The 23,699-nt window shown below is 40.0% G+C and overlaps 1 protein-coding gene, 1 non-coding gene and 1 pseudogene across 5 annotated transcripts in view; 2 read left to right on the top strand and 1 right to left on the bottom strand.

Moving 5' to 3' along the window:
- Positions 1-11,820, bottom strand: part of LOC119520131 (zinc finger protein 596-like) — a 56,253-nt gene extending 44,433 nt beyond the window's left edge. For 2 of the 4 annotated variants that reach the window (XM_037817883.1, XM_037817886.1), the window contains exons 1-2: positions 11,712-11,819; positions 7,409-7,496 (exon numbers count right to left, since the gene is read on the bottom strand). The gene's annotated coding sequence lies outside the window, so the exon portion shown is untranslated. Of the gene's footprint in view, positions 1-7,399; positions 7,497-11,711 lie in introns of all 4 variants that reach the window. The other 2 variants (XM_037817885.1, XM_037817884.1) reach the window with 2 other exon arrangements.
- A 351-nt stretch (positions 11,821-12,171) lies between these two features.
- LOC119520149 lies at positions 12,172-12,278 on the top strand. Its single transcript, XR_005214140.1, has one exon. It is a non-coding gene; the product is annotated as a U6 spliceosomal RNA (small nuclear RNA).
- Positions 12,279-16,795: 4,517 nt separating this feature from the next.
- On the top strand, positions 16,796-18,041 carry LOC119520132 (annotated as a pseudogene).
- Positions 18,042-23,699: the final 5,658 nt, after the last annotated feature.

Here is a 23,699-nt window from a genome sequence, read left to right as displayed (position 1 = left end):
ATTGTGGGGAAAAAAAAAAAAGAAGACATTGCAAGAGTAAATAAAAAAACAGATCTTACGGAAATTAAAGAAACTGTTGACCAAATTAAAAAGATTCTGGATACTCATAGTACAAGACTAGAGTAAGCTGAACAACAAATCAATGACCTGGAAGAAGACAGAATGGAAAATGAAAGCACAAAATAAAGAATGGGGAAAAAAAAATCAAAAAAATCAAAATGGACCTCAGAGATATGATAGATAATATAAAACGTCGAAATAAAAGATTCATTGGTGTTCCAGAAGAGGAAGAGAAGGGTAAAGGTCTAGGAAGGGTATTCAAAGAAATTGTTGGGGAAAACTTCCCAAATCTTCTAAACACCATAAATACACAAATCATAACTGCCCAACAAACTCCAAATAGAATAAATCCAAATAAACCCCCTGTGAGACATCTTCTGATCACACTGTCAAATACAGAAGAGGAGGAGCATCTTCTGAAAGCAGCAATAGAAAAGCAATTCACCACATACAAAGGAAACACCATAAGACTAAGCAGTCACTACTCAGCAGCCACCATGGAGGTGATAAGGCAGTGGCATGACATTTAAAATTCTGAGAAAAATTTCCAACCAAGAATACTTTATCCAGCAAAGCTCTCCTTCAAATTTGAGGGAGAGCTGAAATTTTTCACAGACAAACAAATGCTGAGAGAATTTGCTAACAAAAGACCTGCCCTACTGGAGATACTAAAGTGAGCCTTACAGACAGAGAAACAAAGAAAAGAGATAGAGATATGGAGAAAGTTTCAGTACTAAAGAGAATCAGTATCAGTACATTAAAGGATATTAATAGAGGGAAAAAGTATATATGACAACCGTAAATCAAAGGATAAAATGGCTGATTCAAGAATTGCCTTCATGGTTATAACGTTGAATGTAAATGGATTCAAATCCCAATTAAAAGATACAGATTCACAGAATGGATCAAAAAAAAAGAACCATCAATATGTTGCATATAAGAGACTCATCTTAGACACAGGGACACAAAGAAATCGCAAGTGAAAGGATGGAAAAAAAATATTTCCTGCAAGCTACAGCCAAACGAAAGCAGGTGTAGCAATATTAATCTCATATAACATGGACGTTAAATGCAAGGATGTTATGAGAGACATAGAAGGCCACTACATATTAATAAAAGGAACAATTCAACAAGAAAAAATAACAATCATAGATGTTTATACACCCAATCAAGGTGCCACAAAATACATGGCGAAACAAAAGGAAGCAACTGATGTTTCCACAATAATTGTGGGAGACTTCAACACATCACTTTCTCCTATAGAAAGATCAACCAGGCAGAAGAACAATAAGGAAATTGAAAACCTAAACAATCTGATAAATGAATCGGATTTAACAGACATTTATAGAACATTACATCCCAAATCACCAGGATATACATTCTTCTCTAGTGCTCACGGAACTTTCTCCAGAATAGATCATATGCTGGGACATAGAACAAGCCTCAATAAATTTAAAAGAAAGTTGAAATTATTCAAAGCACATTGTCTGACCACAATGGAATACAATTAGAAGTCAACAACCATCAGAGACTTAGAAAATTCACAAATACCTGGAGGTTAAACAACACACTCCTAAACAATCAGTGGGTGAAAGAAGAAATAGCAAGAGAAACTGCTAAATATATGAAGTTGAATGAAAATGAGAACACAGCGTATCAAAACCTATGGGATGCAGCAAAAGCAGTACTGATGGGGAAATTTATAGCACTAACCGCAGATATTAAAAAGGAAGAAACAGCCAAAATCAAAGAACTAATGGATCAACTGAAGAAGCTAGAAAATGAAGAGCAAACCAATCCTAAACCAAGTAGAAGAAAAGAAATAACAAGGATTAAAGCAGAAATAAATGACATAGAGAACAAAAAAACAATAGAGAGGATAAATAACACCAAAACTTGGTTCTTTGAGAAGATCAACAAGATTGACAAGCCCCTAGCTAGACTGACAAAATCATAGAGAAAACCCATATAAACAAAACAATGAATGAGAAAGGTGACATTACTGCGGATCTTGTTGGATCGACAAAATCCAACATCCCTTTTTGATAAAAACACTTCAAAGGCAGGAGTTGAAAGAAACTTCCTCAGTATGATAAAAAGCATATATGAAAAACCCCACAGCCAGCATAGTACTCAATAGTGAGAGACTGAAAGCCTTCCCTCTAAGATCAGGAACAAGACAAGGATGCCCGCTATCACCACTGCTATTCAACATTGTGCTGGAAGTGCTAGCCAGGGCAATCCGGCAAGACAAAGAAATAAAAGTCATCCAAATTGGAAAGGAAGAAGTAAAACTGTCATTGTTTGGAGATGATACGATCTTATATCTGGAAAACCCTGAGAAATCGACGACACAGCTACTAGAGCTAATAAACAACTTTAGGAAAGTAGCGGGATACAAGATTAATGCACATAAGTCAGTAATGTTTCTATATGCTAGAAATGAACAAACTGAAGAGACATTCAAGAAAAGCATACCGTTTTATAGCAACTAAAAAAATCGAGTACCTAGGAATAAACTTGACCAAACATGTAAAAGATCTATAGAAAGAAAACTACATAACTCTACTAAAAGAAATAGAAAGGGACCTTAAAAGATGGAAAAATATTCCATATTCATGGATAGGAAGGCTAAATGTCATTAAGATGTCAGTTCTACCCAAACTCATCCACAGATTCAATGCAATCCCAATCAAAATTCCAACAACCTACTTTGCAGACTTGGAAAAACTAGTAATCAAATTTATTTGGAAAGGGAAGATGCCTCGAATTGCTAAAGACACTCTAAAAAAGAAAAATGAAGTGAGAGGACTTACACTTTCTAACTTTGAAGCTCCTTATAAAGCCACAGTTGTCAAAACAGCATGATACTGGCACAAAGAAAGACATATTGATCAATGGAATCGAATTGAGAATTCGGAGATAGACGCCCAGATCTATGGCCGACTGATCTTTGATAAGGCCCCCAAAGTCACTGAACTGGGTCATAATGGTCTTTTCAACAAATAGGACTGGGAGAGTTGGATATCCATATCCAAAAGAATGAAAGAGGACCCACCTACCTCACACCCTACACAAAAATAAACTCAAAGTGGATCAAAGATCTCAATATAAACCAAAGTACCATAAAACTCCTAGAAGATAATGTAGGGAAACATCTTCAAGACCTTGTATTAGGGGGCCACTTCCTAGACTTTACATCCAAAGCACAAGCAACAAAAGAAAAAATAGATAAATGGGAACTCCTCAAGCTTAGAAGTTTCTGTACCTCAAAGGAATTTGTCAAAAAGGTAAAGAGGCAGCCAACTCAATGGGAAAAAAATTTTGGAAACCATGTTTCTGACAAAAGACTGGTATCTTGCATATATAAAGGAATCCTACAACTCAATGACAATAGTGCAGACAGCCCAATTATAAAATGGGCAAAAGATATGAAAAGAGAGTTCTCTGAAGAGGAAATACAAATGGCCAAGAAACACATGAAAAAACGTTCAGCTTCACTAGCTATTAGAGAGATACAAATTAAGACCACAATGAGATACCATCTCACACCAATTTGAATGGCTGCCATTAAACAAACAGGAAACTACAAATGCTGGAGAGGGTGTGGACACATGGGAACTCTTATTCATTTTCGGTGGGACTGCATAATGGTTCAGCTACTCTGGAAGTCAGTCCGGCAGTTCCTTAGAAAACTAGATATAGAGTTACCCTTTGATCCAGCAACTGTACTTCTCAGTATATACCTGGAAGATCTAAAAGCAGCAACATGAACAGATATCTGCACAACAGTGTGCATAGCAGCATTATTCACAATTGCCAAGAGATAGAAATAACCCATACATCCTTCATCAGATGAGTGGATAAATAAAATGTGGTATATATACATGATGGAATACTACATGGCAGTAAGAAGGAACGATTTTGTGAAACATATGACAACATGGATGAACCTTGAAGACAAAATGCTGAGTGAAATAAGTCAGGCACAAAAAGCGATATATTATATGCTACCACTAACGTGAACTTTGAAAAATGTAAAACAAATGGTTTATAATGTAGAATGTAGGGGAACTAGCGATAGTAATTAAGGAAGGGGGAACGATAATCCAATAAGTACAGATAAGCTTTCGTGGGTAAATTTAATGTTCTGGGAATGCCCAGGAATGACTATGGTCTGTTAATATCTGATGGGTATAGTAGGAAACAGTTCACAGAAATGTTGCTATATTAGGTTACTTTCTTGGGGTAGAGAAGGAACATGTTGGAAGTAAAGTAGTTATCTTAGGTTAGCTGTCTTTTTCTTACTCCCTTGTTATGGTCTCTCTGAAATGTTCTTTTATTGTATGTTTTTTTAATTTTTTTTATTTTTTATACAGTTGATTTTTTTAAAAAAAGTTAATTTTAAAAAAAAAAACATGAAAAATATGCAAAGCCCCCTTGAGGAGCTGGTGGAGAATGCAGGGGTATTGGCCCGCCCCACCTCAATGGCTACTAACATGCTCACAGACATAGGGGACTGGTGGTTAGATAGGTTGAGCCCTCTACCACAGGACTTGTCCTTGGGAAAACTGTTGCTGCAAAGGAGAAGCTAGGTGTGCCAGTTTGAATGTACTGTGTCCCCCAAACGCCATTATCTTTGATGTAGTCTTGTGGGGCAGACATTTTGGTGCTGATTAGATTTGCTTGGAATGTGCCCCACCCAGCTGTGGGTGATGACTCTGATGAGATATTCCCATGGAGGCATGGCCCCACCCATTCAGGGTGGGACTTGATCAGTGGAGCCATATAAATGAGCTGACTCAAAGAGAAGGAACTCAGTGCAGCTGTGAGTGACGTTCTGAAGAGGAGCTACAGCCAAGAGCGACACTTTGAAGAAAGCACAGAAGCTGCAGATGAGGGACATTTTGAAGATGGCTGTTGAAAGCAGACTTTTGCTCCAGAGAAGTTAAGAGAGGACAAATACCCCAAGTGTTTGGAGAGGAGACGCCAGCCACGTGCCTTCCCAGCTAACAGAAGTTTTCCGGACGCCATTGGCCATCCTCCAGTGAAGGTACCCGATTACTGATGTGTTACCTTGGACACTTTATGGCCTTAATACTGTAACTGTGTAGCCAAATAAACCCCCTTTTTATAAAAGCCAATCCATCCCTGGTGTTTTGCATTCTGTAGCATTAGCAAACTAGAACACTAGGCCTCCCTATAATTGTGCCTAAGAGCCTCCTCCCAAATGCCTCTTTGTTGCTCAGATGTGGCCCTCTCTCTCTAGCTAAGCCAACTTGGCAGGTGAAATCACTGCCCTCCCCACTATGTGGGATCAGACACCCAGGGGAGTGAATCTCCCTGGCAACGTGGAATATGACTCCCAGAGAGGAATGTAGACCCGGCTTCGTGGGATGGAGAACATCTTCTTGACCAAAAGGGGGAAATAATAGGAAATGAAATAAGCTTCAGTGGCAGAGAGATTCCAAAAGGAGCTGAGAGGTCACTCTGGTGGGCACTCTTACGCACAATACAGACAACACTTTTTAGGTTCTAATGAATTGGGGTAGCTGGCGGTAGGTACCCGAAACTATCAAACTACCACCCAGAACCCATGAATCTTGATGACAATTATATAAAAATGTAGCTTATGAGGGGTGACAATGGCATTGGGAAAGCCATAAGAACCACACTGCCCTTTGTCTAGTTTATGGATGGATGAGTAGAAAAATGGGGGAAGGAAACAAACAAACAAACAAACAAACAAAGGGACCCAGTGCTCTTTTTTACTTTAATTGCTCTTTTTCATTTTATTAATATTCTTGTTATTTTTGTGTGTGTGGTAATGAAGGTGTCAGGGATTGATTTTGGTGACGAATGCACAACTATGTAATGGTACTGTGAACAATTGAATGTACGATTTGTTTTTCATGACTGCATGGTATGTGAATATATCTCAAGAAAATGAATATAAAAAAAAAAATGGAACCTACCAATTGCTTGAACTTCTGACAATGCAACTAAATTACAGGGTGTTGACCCATGGGTCCACATATCTCAACTGAAAAAGGCTCCACCAGACTTGTTTTAACTCTAGAGACTTAATAATCAAAGAAGGCAGAAACTGAAACAGACCATGTCTTTATCTTACTAATACTTATAATGAATAAAACCATTATATTCCCCTATGCTTTGTCCTTGTATGGGCCTAGAAAGCCAAAAGAATTGTCCACTTCAGCCAGGCCATTTCAAAGGGCGGTAACCTCACAGAATACTGGATTCGTCACTATAAGCCCTGATCCATGCACAGTGCACGAAACCCCATTATTCTACCCATAACAAAATTCTTTCTTGTCCCAAATGCTTCAATTCTCTGTACCTAACCACACCATTTGTCTCATATCAAACATAAATACCAGATAGAAGGTTCCCTTTACCCTACTTTCACCTTCCTTGGACCTATAACTTCACTCTAGACACAGTTAGCCTAGAGAATAATACAGGTATCAAAAAAGAGCTTGAAGACCTTAATGTAATTGTGCACATGAATCTACAAGTTATATCAAAAAAATGCATGTCCACTTTCACGTTTAAGATGCTATGTGAAAGATTCACAACACTGATAAATTTTCACCAATTCCTTATTTGTACTGCCAATAAGAAAGACCCTTGATTACAACGGACAAATGATAGTATTTGTAGTAATGGGTCTATAAACAACGTCACCTTGGCTGGAATTATCTTGTTCTGCCTGTCTATATTTTGAATTGATGAGGCTTTGATAAGGAAATTACCTGGGCACTAAATTAGTTGGTGAATGTCTAGGCAATGTGCACACAGTCTCCTCACTACTCCCTTAGGAGTTTATAGTCAATCTGAAACTTCTCACTCGATTACACCCCTCCATACACATTCTCAGACAAAACGGGACTTACCCAGGGAGTTCACGATTCTAGATTTGCCTCTTTTGGCAAACTGTTGCTACCTTGGCTTCAGTAATCATGAAAGCATGATTTGAAATCTATCAGTCATAATAGTACTTGCTGAATCTACTGCCAGAGCTATAGCTACACAGCAACAGTCATTAGACTGAGTAGCTAACCTTCTTTTAGACAACAGCATTGCTGTCCTTGATTCTTTATTATCTGAACAAGGAGGCATTTTACCACTGCCAACACCACCTGTTGTACTTGGGTATACAACTCTGGGGCAGGTGAGACACAAGTGCATGCAATAATTGAACAAACCTCATGGCTCAAACAGGTAAGGTATCACTTTGATTTCAGCTAGTTCAAATCATGGGACCTGAGCTTAGAAGGATATTAAGAGATGGGCATTTGGGCATTTTATTACTCACAGTACTCACTATAGTCTCCTTGGTGGACTCCTTTCTCTCAAGAATATTAAATGGGGGCACTCAGCTCCTTGTGAACCAGGAAATGTTTTCTTTATGCCTAAAATGAGGAAAAAAAGATGAATTAGGAAAAACTGACATCATGACCACCTATGAGCCCAACATCAAAACAACCTGCAATTACTACTCCAAGACCTTATGCAGTGACTGAAAGTGGTGATCATCAAAAATTCTGATGACAGCTTCAAGGGCTGAGAGCCAGAACAAAATGGGGGAAACTTTATTTAAGTAGGTCCAACATGGAGTCCCTGATGCTAAGCCCTATGTCAGCAGACGGAAGCTTAACTAAATACTTATCTCTTAAAAGCGCTTGTTCTACCTGAATTCTGAGAACCATCTGTCATAATCACCAGCTCCCTTTTTCTTCTAAAGCTTAGTTCCTCTAACTCAAGGCTAAGACAAGGAGAACATTCCTGTACTAACCAATAAGATTATTTTCTTTAAGACTTCCTTGTTCTGCCTGTGTAGGCCTAGGCTGGCAGCACAAGGAAATGAAAATATAGTGGGACTAGTTTCACACAAATTTCAAGACTATAATCTAACTGTGATAACCATCTTCTATCTATACCAACCAGAACACTAAATTTTTTCTCTTATAAAGTTTTCAATGAAATTGGAGTTAAATTAGTATCACTTTCAAGGGCAAGAAAAGATATACAAGACTAGTGTTTGCTGTGTGACCATAAAAGACAAGCATCTCTCCAACAGCACAGGCTCAAGAAGTACTGCATGAAATACTGGATAGAGGACACAGTGATTCATTATGACTATCACAAAGGCAAAGAGAGTACAGTTTCAGCATAGGAAAAGGAGTCCCTGCCAAGTCTGGCTTTTAATTGTACCCAGATTTCAAACAGATCTCCCTCACTGATAAGGCCAGGGTCCTGTTCCAGAACACTGTCCAGAGGGCCAAGGTTGTTTCAATAGTCAGCTAACACCACTACTCCATGATTTGTTAATATACATGTTGCTAGAAGTATAGGTATCAAGAAGCCTGGGTTTTGGAATGTCACAAACATTTACCTGTTATTTGCCCTATTTCTCTACGGTATATGATGCAATATTAAATAATGAGGTTCCCAAACACTACTGTTATTAGCTATTTAGTCTAACTGTAAACTAAAGTAGGACAAAATGGCAACTTCCACATAATAAAGGCAAGTTTTGCACTAATGTTTCTCAAAAGCCAATTACGTAGTTACAATATCTGTGTGACACCTGAAACTCAAGAGCTAGAACTTGGCAGATATGAATGTCAGTATTAGCACATATAGCAACTGTTAAAAAAGCTGAAAAAGAATCCAGACTTCAACTAGAGATATGAATGAAGCAGATGTGGTTAGGACTAAGGCAAATCAGGCCAAAGGGTAAAGGACAATACTGACTGTATTTTAAAACTTCAAATTCCATGTAAGACCAAGGGAAGAGATGTTTAGTTGGTGCAAGATCTACATTTCCTAAACAGTTTAACTCACACAGTTCATTCAAATACCATAATTACATAGAACTTTTGATAGGAAGTAAGATCTGGTAGGTTTGCATAGGTTAGTGTGAAATAATGACATATCCCAGAGCAATATGAACAGAGAACAAAATTATATATATAGGGCCTCCCTGAGGAGCTGGGGAAAATGCAGAGGTATTGGGCTTCCTCACCTGGAATGTTGCTGATGTTCTCACAAACACTGAGGACTGGCAGTTTGAAGTGCCAAACCCTCTATCATGGGACTTGCCCTTATGAAGCTAGTCACTGCAAAGGAGATGCTACACCTGTTTATACTTGTGCCAAAGAGTCTCCCCTTGAGTGCCTCCTTGTTGCTCAGATGTGGCCCTCTCTCTCTAGCTAAGGCAACTCGGCAGATGGACTCAATGCCCTGCCCACTACGTGGGATCTGACTCCAAGGGGATGAAATCTCCCTGGCAACACAGGATATGACTCCAGGGGCTGAATCTGGACCCAACATCATGGGATTGAGAATATCTTCATGACCAAAAGGGGGAAGCAAAATAAAGTTTCAGTGGCTGAGAGATTTCAAATGGAGTCGAGAGGTCACTCTGGTGGACATGCTTATGCACTATATAGGTAACCCTTTCTAGGTTTTAATGCACTGCAATAGCTAGAAATACCTGAAACTATCAAACTGCAACCCAGTAGCCTTGACTCTTGAAGACGATTGTATAGCAATGTAGTTTACAAGAGGTGACAGCATGACTGTGAAAGCCTTATGGATCACACGCCCTTTATCCAGTGTATGGATGGATGACTAGAATAATGGGGACAAAAAACTAAATGAAAAAATAGAGTAGGGGGAGTGTTTTGGGTGTTCTTTACTTGTATTTCTTATTCTTATTTTCACTTTTTCTGGTACAAGGAAAATATTCAAAAAATAGATTGGGGTGGGACAAATGCACAACTATACGATGGTACTGTGAACTGTGTGTAAACTTTGGATGAGTGTATGGTGTGTAAATATATCTCAATAAAATTGAATTTTTAAAAAACCCAATTATGTCTCCAGCTCTAGCCTTGGTTTAACAGGTTTTTACAAAATATACCTTTAGAGTGTGAGAGTCAAGGTTAAAAAAAAGGGGGGGTGGGGGGGTGGGGGAGTAGGGATCAAGACACTTGATCCCCAGAGTTCCTGTAAGAAAGAATACTTTAGAACCCAGTGCACATACACACATTCAAGCCACAGTGTTTGACAATATGAGTATATGGTGATTCCTTCTTCCATTACATGTCCATCTTGCATAGTGTGAAGATTTCTGAATCATCAGCTATACAGATGGTCAGGAAATAGGTCAGTTCTACTGGAGAGGCCTCTGTACACCATATAGGCCTAGGTAACAAAACCCCCTGAATCAGAGGGATCTTGGTGCAAAGATGCTCCATCTTTACTGTGAGTTTATATCCTCAATTTCAGATTCTCTAGTGCTAGAATTTTGCCCAGGTAAAGCTGTGGAAAACCCAGAAATGTACCAGCTTCTGGTTTCTGCTTAAGTGAAGTGCGGAACATCCTCCACATACCCTAGGTCACCAGCTTGAAGACTAGAAACTATCCAGACTGATATATCAAGATGGTAAGGACGAGGTGAATGGTAGTTAACATTATATTTTCATTTTAAGTATGTGTGAAACCTATGGCACATATACATTAGAAAACGTTATCAGATGACCAATATTTGAAAAAATGATCCAGATATTTCTATCCTAAATTTGATAATTACTTTTGTCATCAATAAGAATGGAAATCCCCAATCCCAGGCAACATCCTACCTCTTCTCAAACAAAGAAATGATGAGGACTATGTCATCATTGAACCACAGTGTCAGGATCATTCAAAATGGGAACTGGCTGAGGTCAATTAAATGCAAGTCCCAAATGGTAAAAGAGAACAGCGTTGTACTAACTCTCAAAATCTTTTCATTGCAAAAACTGAAGCAGGATAATATGCTGGAAAGTAGAGGGCAGAATGCACTAGCCCGAGTTTGGGGTGGCTTGGCCTTTCTATGCCCTCATTTTCCACTCTGTGACGTGGGAACAATAAGAGGAACTACCTGTTACTTAAGCTTATAACCGCTGACCCTGAGACTCCTCGAGGTTGATTCTGAGCAACAACTTTTATTGTCAGAATTTTCCATGTCGCTTATCCTCTTTGCCGAAAATTCCTCATCTACCAATGTGGACAATAATTATGAGTGCCTCCTCCTCCTATGCAGTATTTTGTGCGAAATGAGTCAGTGCATTCAAATACACAGAATTTTGTCTGATGTACATTAAAATTTCGGGTACCATTTATTATAACCTGAAACCCTCCCATTCTAACTCCCCTTTGGGAAACTTTTATAAAATTAGAAAAATATAGGCTAACTGGTAAGAACCATAAGGAAGGACTGAACTAGCAATCCAACAGACCAATGCAAGTATTTTCAATCACCTAGAACATGTGCGAAACTGCTCACAATTTTAACACATGCCGTCTTTTAAAAAATCGTAATGCATTGTTATTACAACAAAACATTTCTATGAGTCGATTTTTATTGACTGACAATAAAATAACACAATTAAAAACTTTCACTTAGTATCTGCGCGCCAGCCGCCGCCGGCAAGTTTACCCCTCCCCCTTCCCGACGAACGGACGCGCGGGTTCAAGCGGCTTCCGCGCCGCGGGGAGACCCTCGGCTTCCCGGCCCAGGCCGCCGTCCCGCTCCCACCGGCTCAGGGGCAGCCTGCGCAAAAGGCGGACACACTTACGAGAGCTAGACTCGCCCCGTCGCCATCTTCCGTCAGTCGCCGCCGCCCGAGACGCCACAGACAGTTGCTTCCTTTGCGGTATCACGTTACCTGGACGCTGGAGAAAGCTCCCGGATGTACGGAACTCTCGCGATAATATGCCTTTCTTCCTGGGACGTACGAGGAAGGAACACGTTTCAGGTGTTGTCCTCTCACTGCACAGGCTGGGGAAAGAACGACTGCCCGCCTCCTGGGCTGAAGGAGTCTGCGCAGTAGTAGAAGCCCATCCGCCCAAACTAGTGCGATGAGAAAAGTGACGACAAAACCGCAATATTTCATCGATTTTATGACGCGTATTGTTTGCATTTTAACATCTCTGAAATGTCAGGAGGTGTGTAATGATGACTGGTGTGTTCTTTGCAGCATTTTCCCTTTCCTAGTGACTTAGGAAAGTACAGTGCATCTTAGAACTGATGGTATCGTGCTCCCTTCTGCAGCACGTATACAAAAATTGGAATGTTACAGGGAAGATTAGCGTCGCCACTGCGCAAACCTGAGAGGCAAATTCGTGAACCCTTTCGTATTTTTATTATACCAAGAGCACTGATTGTACACTTAGGGTGGATTGTATGGTGTATGAATAAAACTGTTTAAAAGTAATAATGGAGGTGGATAAGGGGTATGGGATGTTTTCGGTTTTCTTTTTTCTTTTTTTTTTTTTGAGTAAAGAAAATGTTAATTGATTATGATGATGAATGCACAGCTCTGATGGTACTGTGAGCCGTTGATTGAATACTTTGGATGCATTACATAGTGTGTGAATATATCTCAATAAAATTGCATTAAATATACTATTATACACTGTTACAGTATACACTAATTATATAGACTAGTATATACTATCATATATACTACATAGTATATACTAATATATACTATTAGACATCTTAGTGTGTTAATATAAACTACATACACAAATATGCACATGGACTGTTTTATGTTTTTACATATGTATCTAGATATACAGATATGAAATATATATATGTAAAAATATTTTTTAAAATCTAATGGCATCATAGATTTCATGAAAACAGTAGGTAGAACTTCAGCCCAACAGATGGGGCACATGAAATCAATCAGTCTTGAAGGGTATTCAGACAGAATCCCCTAGTCCTGGAACTGTTTTAAAAGAAAGGCTCAGCGTGGCCATCAACTGTATGGGAAAAGCTGCTCTGCCCAGTTGTCATGTGCTGGACACACTCCCAAGCCTGGAATTCAGTTTTCTGACCTGCACTAAAACAACTCTGTATGCTCAGGCACCCTAGATTGTTGACCCAGTAAAACTCAACAAAGTGGCTTCCCAAGTTGGGTGAGTATTTGATACAGAAACCTCCTGTTAAATACGGCAGATTTACCTCCTCTTCCTGCTGAGACCTCTCTAGTATGATAGTACAGGGTTTTTATAAAGGCAAAAACCCATGAGGGCAAAAAGGCAGGAATCTTGTGGAGCTGGAGCTAGATGGACAGCGGTCCCTGCCTTAACAGACTGGGGAATGGAGGCCAGTGCCTGAGACACTGTGCATGAGAATGCACCTGGAAAAGGAGGAGACCCCAGACTTCTCTCACTACCACTGCTGCTATCAGGTTCAGCACCTGCTCCAGCAGTGACTGAGAAGTGAGCTCCGGGAAAGTCACTCAGATGCCCAGCCAACTAGGGCCAGAGCCCTGTATTGGGTCTCCTTGGAGATGAGAACTCCTATCTGAAGCAGCAACCAGTTCAAAAGAAAGGACTGATAGGAGTCCCCCAGCAGAATGGCCTAGCCAGATCCCAACCTCAGCAGCCCCAGGCACTAGAAGCATCTCACTAGTCCTATGACTGAAAATCCAGGATACCCAGACACTGGATAAGAGGGAGAAATAACAAAGGAAGAGGATCTCAGAAGCAACAGAGATGATAAGAGAAGCTGTGGGAAAAAATACTAAAAATACTATCTGCAAAGATATTAGAGATTTTGTTTCCAAAGAACAAGAATAGGATGCTATAAAGGAACATTCAGCAAATGTGGAAGAGCTTTTAAAACTTAAAAACACGAGAGGAAAATGAACAACTCAATAGAAGTGTTGAAAGATAAAGTTGAAATCCTCCAAAATGTATAACAACAACAAAACCAGAAAGCTTAACAGAAAAATGTTATAGCAATCACTCTCCAGTGCTTAGAACCAGCCTAGTGCACCTGATGGCCTCCATAATACTTGAGGATGAGGAAGTGGTGGCTGGGCTAGGAGTCTCATTCAGCATCAGGAGCAGCCATAAGCACCACCCTCTGGTTACAGCTTCCCCTGTGAAATGTGACAATGATGTATAAATACAACACTCAGAGTACTTGTGTGCTGGGCATTGTTCTCATTACTTTATGCGCACTAATCCACGTGACTCTTACAACAACCCAGTGGAATGGATACTGTTAGCATCCCCATTTTCACAGATGAGGAAATGTGAGCAGAGATGAGCATCACACAGCAAGAAGTGGAGGTACACAGACAAATGGCTCCAGAGCTTGTGCCTTCATGCCCTTAACCACCACATTGTTGCACCTCACAAAAAAATAAGTCCAACATTTGACCATGAAACTTCCATAAAATAAGGAGAGGAGAGAAATGTACAAAGAAATACTTCAGGAAAATTTCCTAAAAGTGAGGAGTGTGAGATTCTGGACTGAAAATGTCCATGGAGGGCCCAATACCAAGGATGAAATAGGTCTGCACCAGGACTGCTTGGGAATAAAAGATGGCACAATACCCTCTAAATACTGGGGAACAGTGGGTTTCAGCCTAGCCAAACTTTTGTGCCTGGTTATACTTTCAAGCAAATGTGAGGGTAGAATAAAGACAAACAGGCACCACACCCACTAGAATGGCTACTGTTGAAACAATGGAAAATAGCAAGTATTGGAGAGGATGTGGAGAAATAGGAACACTCATTCCTTGCTGGTAGGAATGTAAAAAGTATAGCTGCTATAGAAGACAGTTTGGTGGTTCCTCAGAAATTGAAGTATAGAATTACCATATGTCCCAGAAATCCCACTTCTAGGTACTTACCCAAAAGAAGTGAAACAGAGAATTGAACAGATATTTGCATACCAATGTTCATAGTGGCATTATTCACAATTCCAAAAAGCTGGAAGCAACCCAAGTGTCCAACAACTGATAAATGTATACAATTGTGGTATACCCACACAATGGATTATTATTCATCCATAAAAAGGAATGAAGAATGAAGTTCTGATACATGCAACAATATGGATGAACTGTGAAGACATTGTGGTGAATGAAATAAGCCAATGGACAAATATTCTATGATCTCTGAATATGAAATAACTAGAATGAGCAAATTCATAGGGTCAGAAACAAGAATACAGGTTACCAGGTGCTGGTGTGGGGTTAAGTAATGGGAAGTTAATGTTCAATTGTAAAGAATATCTATTTGAGGTGATGGAAAAGTTTTATAAAGGGTGGTGGTGATGACAGCATGACATTGTGAACATAAATAACAGCAATGAATTATATATTTGAATGTGGTTAAAAGGGGAAATTTTAGGTTGTATGTATGTTACTCAAATACAACTTTAAAAGAAACCATAGTACTATGTAACATAAGAGTGAACCCTAATGTAAATTATGGACTACACTTAAGTTATAATCATAATGATATTGTTTCATCAATTTTAAGTTACCACAATAATGCAAAATATTAATAATAGGGAAAATTGCAGGGTGTACAGAATATGTGGGAGCTCTGTATTTTCTGCATAATTTTTTGAAAACCTATGTGCTGGTTTGAAGCTATTATGTACCCCAGAAAAGGCCATGTTCTTTTAATCCATCCTTGTAGGTGCAGACTTATTGTGGGTGGGACCTTTTGATTAGGTTATTTCACTTGGGATGTAACCCACCAAATTCAAGGTGGTTCTTAACCCTTTCCTGGAGTCCTTTATGAGAGGTTAAAGGTCAGAAAAAAGTGAGAGCTCAGAGAGAGAAACAGCCAGAGATAGCTAAAGGAGAATAGCTCTGGAAATGCTAAGAGAGGAACCCCAGACACTCAGAGAGAAAGCCGCTGGAATCAGAAGCTGAAAACAATGGAACCTAGGAGTGAAGGACCCACAGAGGCCAGCCATGTGCCTTGTTATCTGATAGTGGAAACCCGGATGACAGTGGCCCTACTTCAGAAAAGGCATCGTCCTGTTGATGCCTAAATTTGGACATTTTCATGGCTTTAGAACTGTAAATTTGTGAACCTCCATTGTTGAAAGTCAGTTCATTTCTGGTCTATTGCATTTTGGAAGCTTTAGAAAACAGAAACAACCTACAACTTCTCTACTAAAAGATGCTTTTACACCACAATTACATCTAACTTTGAATAGGAAGTGAGATATGGTAGGTTTGTATACCTTAGAGTGAAACAGTGACACATCCCAAAGTAATTTGGGCAGAGAATAAAAATATAGCCCCTCCTCCCCCCCCCCCCCCCCGGAGGAGCTGGGGCGAAATGCGGAAGTGTTGGACTTCCTCACCTGGGCTGATGCTGATATTGTCACAAACACAGGACTGGCAGTTTGATGTGCCGAGCCCTCTATCATGGGACTGATGCTTACCAAGCTCATTACTACAAAGGAGAAGGTAAACTTGCATATAATTGTGCCTAGGAGTCTCCCCCTGGGTACCTCTTTGTTGCTTAGATGTGGCCTCTCTCTCTCTCTCTCTAAGCCACCTCGGCAGGTGACCTGACTCCCAGGGGTGTAAATCTCCCTGGCAACGCAGAATATGACTCCAGGGGATGAATCTATACCCCGCATCGTGTGATTGAGAATATCTTCTTGACCAAAAGGGGGATGCAAAATGAAACGAGGGCCCACCTGGGACAGGGCGGGGGGCGCGCGCTGCTACTGCAGCACTGCGGGTTCCCGTGTGGGCGGCGGCGGCGGCGGCAACTTGCTGTATATCTTGCCGGTGCCTCCAGGGTAGCTGCAGTCCTCAGCGCGAGAGCACGGAATGAAGCGAAAAGATTTATCTCTGACGGAGCAGACAGTTGAGGACACAGTCTAAGGATGAATGTTCACCGTGGCAGTGATGGGGACAGGTTATTGAGGCAGAAGGCCAGCTGCCTAGTGGATGATACCTCAGCTGCAGCCCAGGAAAAGAAGCAAACAGCCTGGCTTCATCTGGCCTTCAAAACGATACTTATCCTTTAGGTCCCAGGAATGATGACCTTTCATTTGATTATGCCTCTTAGCCAGCAAATCTTCAGTTCTCTCACATACTGCCACGTCCTGAAGACATCAAAGGCTCTTGCTTCCAAACTGGAAATAAGCGGAACCATGAACCCTTTACTGCTCCAGAACAGTTTGGAAACAGCTTTGGCAGTAACTCCCATTCCCAAGCTCCAGAGAAAGTGACACTTCTTGTAGATGGCACACGTTTTGTTGTGAATCCCCAATTTTTACTGCTCATCCGGATACCATGTTGGGAAGGATGTTTGGACCAGGAAGAGAGTACAACTTCACACAGCCCAATCAGAAGGGAGAGTACCAGATTGCTGAAGGAATCAGTGCAACTGTATTTCACACAGTGCTGGATTACTACAAAACTGGTATCATCGATTGTCCTGATGGCATCTCTATCCCAGACCTTAGAGATACATGCGATTATCTCTGCATTAACTTTGACTTCAACACTACCCGATGTCAAGATCTGAGTACTTTACTGCATGAGCTGTCTGATGATGAAGCTCACAAGCAATTCAACCACTACCTCCAAGAGCTGATCCTGCCCATCATGGTAGGCTGTGCCAAGAAGCGGTAGCAAGAGTGCCACATCATTGGGCTGACAGATGAGGATTTGGTGGGCTGGGATGAAGATCATCCACCCACAGGAAGGAATAGTCCCAAATTCTTCATAGCTCCAAACTCTACAGATTCTTCAAATACATTGAGAATCAGGATGTCACAAAAAACAGTTTTAAATGAACGGGGCCTGAAAAACATTCACATTGGAATTGAAGGTTATCCTACCTGTTAAGAAAATATTAAGAGAAGACCTGGTGGCTGGTTTGAAGTAATCTATAATTATGTGCAGCATTCTTTTATCCAGGTGTCATGGGAAAAGGAAGAAGGAAAGAGTCGCCATGTAGATTTCCATTGTGTTCGAAGCAAATCCCTCACCAATCTGGTAGCTGCTGGAGAGGATATCTTGGAGGACCAGGAGATATTAATGCATCACCAAACCCAAGTGGATGAACTTGACCGGCTAAATGCCCCACTTTCACAGATGGCTTCTAATGGCTTTCAGGAGTAGGGGCAAATGTGGGTTCATCCCTTCTGGGAGCTTCTTTCTCTCTGGGATGTCCAAAACCAATCCTCACCATTATCCCCATGGTTTGTCTCACCCTGAGGAAGGGACATGCTTTTTCTCTTTCTCTCATAATTAACATGGGTCCTTTTTAGTAAGTTCATGCCTCCAACAAAGGATGAAGCAGCACTGGTATTTAAGCTACCAGCTTTGCAGCAGCCCTGGGAACATAAAAATCTGAGGTCTGTTGCTGTTCACTAAGTCTTTGCATAATTGCAAAAACAAGAAAGGAAGTCAAGATTCCTGTTGCCTCATATTCAGCTAAGCAGTTCTCAACCTTTACACTCAGTTCTTGGCTTTTGTTTGTTTTGTTTTGTTTTATACTAGGCAAATCGCTTAGTAGCAAAGGGAACAAACTTAAAATGAGACAATCTCTTAGCTCCTAAGCACGCATTGATGGGATGCTCATTAGAAGTTGAGAATGCCATTCCTGCTTCAGGATGTCCAAAAGGAAATTCTTCTTAAGAGCTTAAATTCAGTTTTGTTTTTCATTAACACAGTGAGCAATCCCAAATCTCACAGAGATTCTTTGGCAGAAAGGGTAATGGCATAACAATGTCTATGAAACCGTTTTAGTTTCAAGGTTTTTGAGCCCAAGCAAAGTGATTATTCATTTGTAATGAAGCTCACAACTCAAGTGGAAGAACCTCTCCAAATCAATCCACTTGGATTATCCTGGCTTGGAATCTGGTTTGAAGCCGTAGGTCTTGATACCCTGGGTCAGCATAGTGCTATGTTGGTAGACGGGAGACCTCAGGTATGGTTTCAAGGCTTCCAGGATGGCTGGGGGTGGGGTTGGGATGGGGTGGTGGTTCTCAAAAGTGCTTAATTTTTCAATAGAAAGGCCCAGGGAAGGGGCATTTGAGGTGGAGCTGAGTGGGGAAATGTCACCTCACAGGCTATCCCTCTGTGGTATTTTTCTTTATAATCTTTTCATACCTTGGGATATTTATGAATAGGAACACATTGCCATTTTTTTAAATAGCCTATCAGCTGCTCACAAACTGGGTAAGGAAACAGTATCAGTGTTGTCCCCAAAGGAAGGGAAAGAAGGGCTAGTAATTTTGTTTGCTCTCTGAGCTCCATACTAAACGATGCATGGTATATGACAACCAGATCACTCTCCCCAGCCCCCACAACAGTGAACCATTTTTGTCTGATCTCTCCATGGCTGTTAACAGCAGACCCTTGTGTCATGACTGGTGAATGCCTTTGTCATCTAGGAACCAAGTTGGAGTCCAGAAACAGATGTGTTGGGAATTATCTCCCATTTGGTTAGAATTTGGCCTCCCAATCACCAATCCAAGGCATTTACTAATCCACAAATTTTGAGGATATTCCAAGGCAAGCAACTTGATTCCATTTTATTTGACTGCCCCAGGACACAAGTAAAGTTAGATGGGTATTGAAAGATACTCTTCCCAGGCTTGAAGAACAAGAGTTTTCCTAAGTGTGTTACAGTAGATGTCAGTGCTATATTCCTTACTCAGAAAAGGATGGAGTTGTTGGGGGTTAAACTGAACAATCCCGCACCACTTCTGATAAATTCTGGCATACATTTGCAAGGCCGATGGCCAGGGCTAAAGGTATAATTTATAGACAGGGTAGTTTTTCTTTAAGTGAAAATAATTGGCTCTTATATGAGGTCAGCTTTAGCTTTGACCTTACCAGCACCACATTCATACCCACTAGCACTTGACTGGCCCAAATAATTGTTTAATGGTGCTTCTCTTATGCTTCTCAGTGGACGTCTATGCCATTACAAAGGAAATTATCTAATGTCTGTGAGTTTTATGACTTTCATGAGCTTTTAAAGTATATGTAACTTACCCTAAATGTAGAGTTTATGTATTGTTAAGTAAGTGTAAACACTCCAAGCTAACATTCTAAAGCTAATTAGCCCTTGCTTCTGTAAAAAGCATGTACTTGGTATTGTTTTATCTAAATGATTAATTTTCTCAGGCTTTCAAGAGTTAGGTCTTCCTTGTTTTTCCTCATTTTGGGTTTACATGCTTTTGGCCCCAATCCCAAGGGGTTTGAGTGAGCTGGAAATCTGTGGTTGGCAAATCTCTCCCAAGGTCACCTGGGTGATGGTGACTGATGGGAAAAACGGGAGCACAGGTTCTTTCTGGTGGAGAGGGAGGTTCCTTCTGCACCCTCCCCTCTGACATGGAGCATGCTCCACTCAGTCATGACTGCTGTATTTCCGGGCCAGGACATGCGGCAGTGGCAGGACCTCTCAGTCCTCACATGGGCAAGAAATAGGCTGCCACCATCCCCTTCAGAATCAGTTACTGGCCAGCCAAACAAAAGGTGTTTGCTCTAGTATAAAAGGTGGAAATCAGGCTTACTATTAGAATTTTAATAAGTGCCTAAAATAGTAAGCCAGGCTGTTTATACATAAACATTTTTATAAGAAAGTGTACTCAAAGGTATTTCAGGAAGCCAGGATGAACCCGATTTGAGGTTTAGGATCTTGAGTTTTTGTCTGCATCACATCACGTAGTTGACTTGAAGTATTTCCCTTTGAAGAGTTGGGGAGAGGATAAAGAGTGTTCAAAGCTATCAGGTTAGGTTGTTATGTTATGGTTTCTCCAAGGTAGAGACAATGTATTGAATGAATGACAGAAAAAAGGGTAAGGAAGACAGAAAGTAGCTGGACTTACTGCACAATATGTAATAGTCACTATTATTTAAACTAAATTGCAAGAGAAGAGCATGATATCTAACGTACACAGATCTATGAAGATCCTGTGGATTAAGCCCAGAAAGGACAGATGTATTTGCAAATAGTGTTGCAAAGGGTCCTTCTTTAAGTAAAAACAAATATTCAAAGCACAGCTTTGATGTTAACTCTGTCATAAAGTTTTATACGGAATCTTTTTTATCAAGTATCAATAGAAAGTTAAGAATCAAGGGATTCTAGTAATTTATTCAATGCCACTGCTTGCCATCATTTTGAAAATTGTTAAGATGGGGATAGCAGACCCTGCATCAGAAAACAAATCTGATGGCTTCAGTCATATCCATGCCCTCGGTGCAGTCGCCTCTGCAGAAGAATATTAGGTTTTTTTCAAGGAAAATGCTTATTGGTTTTTCCTCTTTTATTTTGTATTTACTTTTAAAGTTGTACTTGTTTTTACCTACCAGTGTTTATAAAATCCTGTATTTGTGATGCTTTTTCCATAATAATAAAATCTTATCTTTTGTGAAAAAAAATGAAATGAAATAAAGTTTCAGTGGCTGAGAGATTTCAAATGGAGTCGAGAGGTCACTCTGGTGGACATTCTTATGCACTATATAGGTAACACCTCTTAGGTTTTAATGTATTGGAATAGCTAGAAGTAAATACCTGAAACTACCAAACTCCAACCCAGTGGCCTTGACTCTTGAAGACAATTGCATAACAATGTAGCTTACAAGGGGTGACAGTATGATTGTGAAGCCCTGTGGATCACACTCCCTTTATCTAGTGTATGGATGGATGAGTAGAAAAATGGGGAAAAAACTAAATGAAAAGTGGGGGATGGGGGGTGGGGAGGATGATTTGGCTCTTCTTTTTTACTTTTATTTTTTATTCTTATTCTGATTCTTTCTGATGTAAGGAAAATGTTCAAAAATAGATTGCAGTAATGAATGTGTAACTATATGATTGTACTGTGAACAGTTGATTGTACACCATGGATGATCATATGGTATGTGAATATATTTCAATAAAGCTGAATTTAATTTGAAAAAAATAACAAAGTTTTAAAAATAAACATTAAATAAAAAAAAACTTTTACACACCTAATATGGTAATGGAAATTTCCTTTTCATAGAAGTAATTGTCTCAAAAGAAATGTACTTATATGTTATGATATATTAACATCATTGTGTATGGATAAAAAGCAATAAATCAATAAAATGGTTTTTAATATATAGATTTAAATTTTTAAAACAATTTTATTAAAACAAATATTGCCATTGTTTTATTAAATTCTCTAAAATTGTTCAAGCATTTATGTTTGCTTGTCCATAGAAAATGCTTTCTTGAAGACACGTTATCCCCACTAAATGCATGTTTATATGAAATATTATGTACCTAAAACCAGAGTCCATGAATTCCTTGGGTTAACCAGTAAGGAGGAAAATTTTTCTCTTTTCCCTACCATACCTGTTCAGCTGATCAGGTAGCCTTTATCCATCATATGGACAGTTGGCATGTCCCCACACAGTTGAGGTGGAAATCTCAAACCACAGTACTGTAATATGACAAAGGGAAGCAACAGGGAACATGAAGGACAGACAGTTCAATTTCTATGCCTGAGTAACATATTTCCACCTATTTACCAACCATTTTCTCAGTATCACTTGATTGAACACTGGCCCTGGGACAACTCTATGGACCCCAAGTATACATCTGCCTTTAAGTCTCCTATAGTATTTCCTGTAGCATTTGGTACTTACATCAATTTCTAACTCTATTCAGTGAATTGAGAAAAATCCTTAAGAAGACAGGTTGTCACTGCAGAGAGAGGCTGTCAATAGGGAGGGAGAGTTCTCAGATCCTGAAAGTTCACTTGGTGGACTTGTATGTTTGAAGTATTGGGGGCTCAGTCCAGGAGAATGTTCCCTCAGTGTTCTCTTCTTTTTCATTTTAGGTAGAAGATTTGAATGTTTCCCTTTCATGTTTGAAGTAGAAGCATAGAAAGATTAACCATAAATAGCAAGGTGTGGAAAATGTGGCCCAATGCTGATATGTCTAAAGCAGAGAAAGTATTTTTTCTATATATTTTTTATTCTTTAATACATACATTGATCATATTCATTGAGTCTCTTCACATGGCATGCACTTTGTGGGCACTCTGGTACAAGAGTGATCCAGAGAGGTGCCACCCCTGCTCTCCTTATTTCATACAGTCCAGAGGAGGAGAAATTCAAACAGGAATCATAGTGAAGGGTGGTACATGCTTTGCTGGGGAGATGGGGAGATTTGAGGATGCAAAAATCAGGGAACAATGTTCAGTTTAATGTTCAGGAAGGCTCCCAAGATGATACATGTAAATAGATTCCTGAAGGATGAGGGAAGTCTAATAAGGTAAATTAGAAAATAGGAGGGAAGTCCCAGTAAAATCACCATGTTTGGACAAGACAGAAAACAGACTAATTTGTGATCCATAAATTGTGTGCAGGTGCAGCTGGTGCCTTCACTTCAACAGGGGAAGGAGTGAGCAACATGAGAATGAACACCTTGTCTGTGTATGATGGAGAACAGAACTATATTAAGAATTGGTCTTTAGCTTATCAACCACATTTTCATAAAGTTCAAGATTCCACCCATCTCAGAATCCCTGGTTCACTTTTTGCAAATGCACATTCCTGGTGTCTACCCCTGAAAAGTCAATAGGGACCACTGACTGAGTGTTCTCATTTCCACATTTGATACTGGATCTCTAGCATATGGTATCTGTGGCTCATGTTAGTTGGGAGCCTGTATATCTGGTGTTGCTGTTGACCTCTTGTTCTTTTCTCCACTGTTGTATTTTAGCTGCCTTAAATTTAAAAGTGCCCCACAGATTTTATCATGGAATTCTTAGCACATTTTCTGTAGAACATAAGGCA

Source organism: Choloepus didactylus, chromosome 24, assembly GCF_015220235.1.
Source record: "Choloepus didactylus isolate mChoDid1 chromosome 24, mChoDid1.pri, whole genome shotgun sequence".
Classification (NCBI taxonomy): Eukaryota; Metazoa; Chordata; class Mammalia; order Pilosa; family Megalonychidae; genus Choloepus; species Choloepus didactylus.
This window is presented reverse-complemented; position numbering and strand designations above follow the sequence as displayed.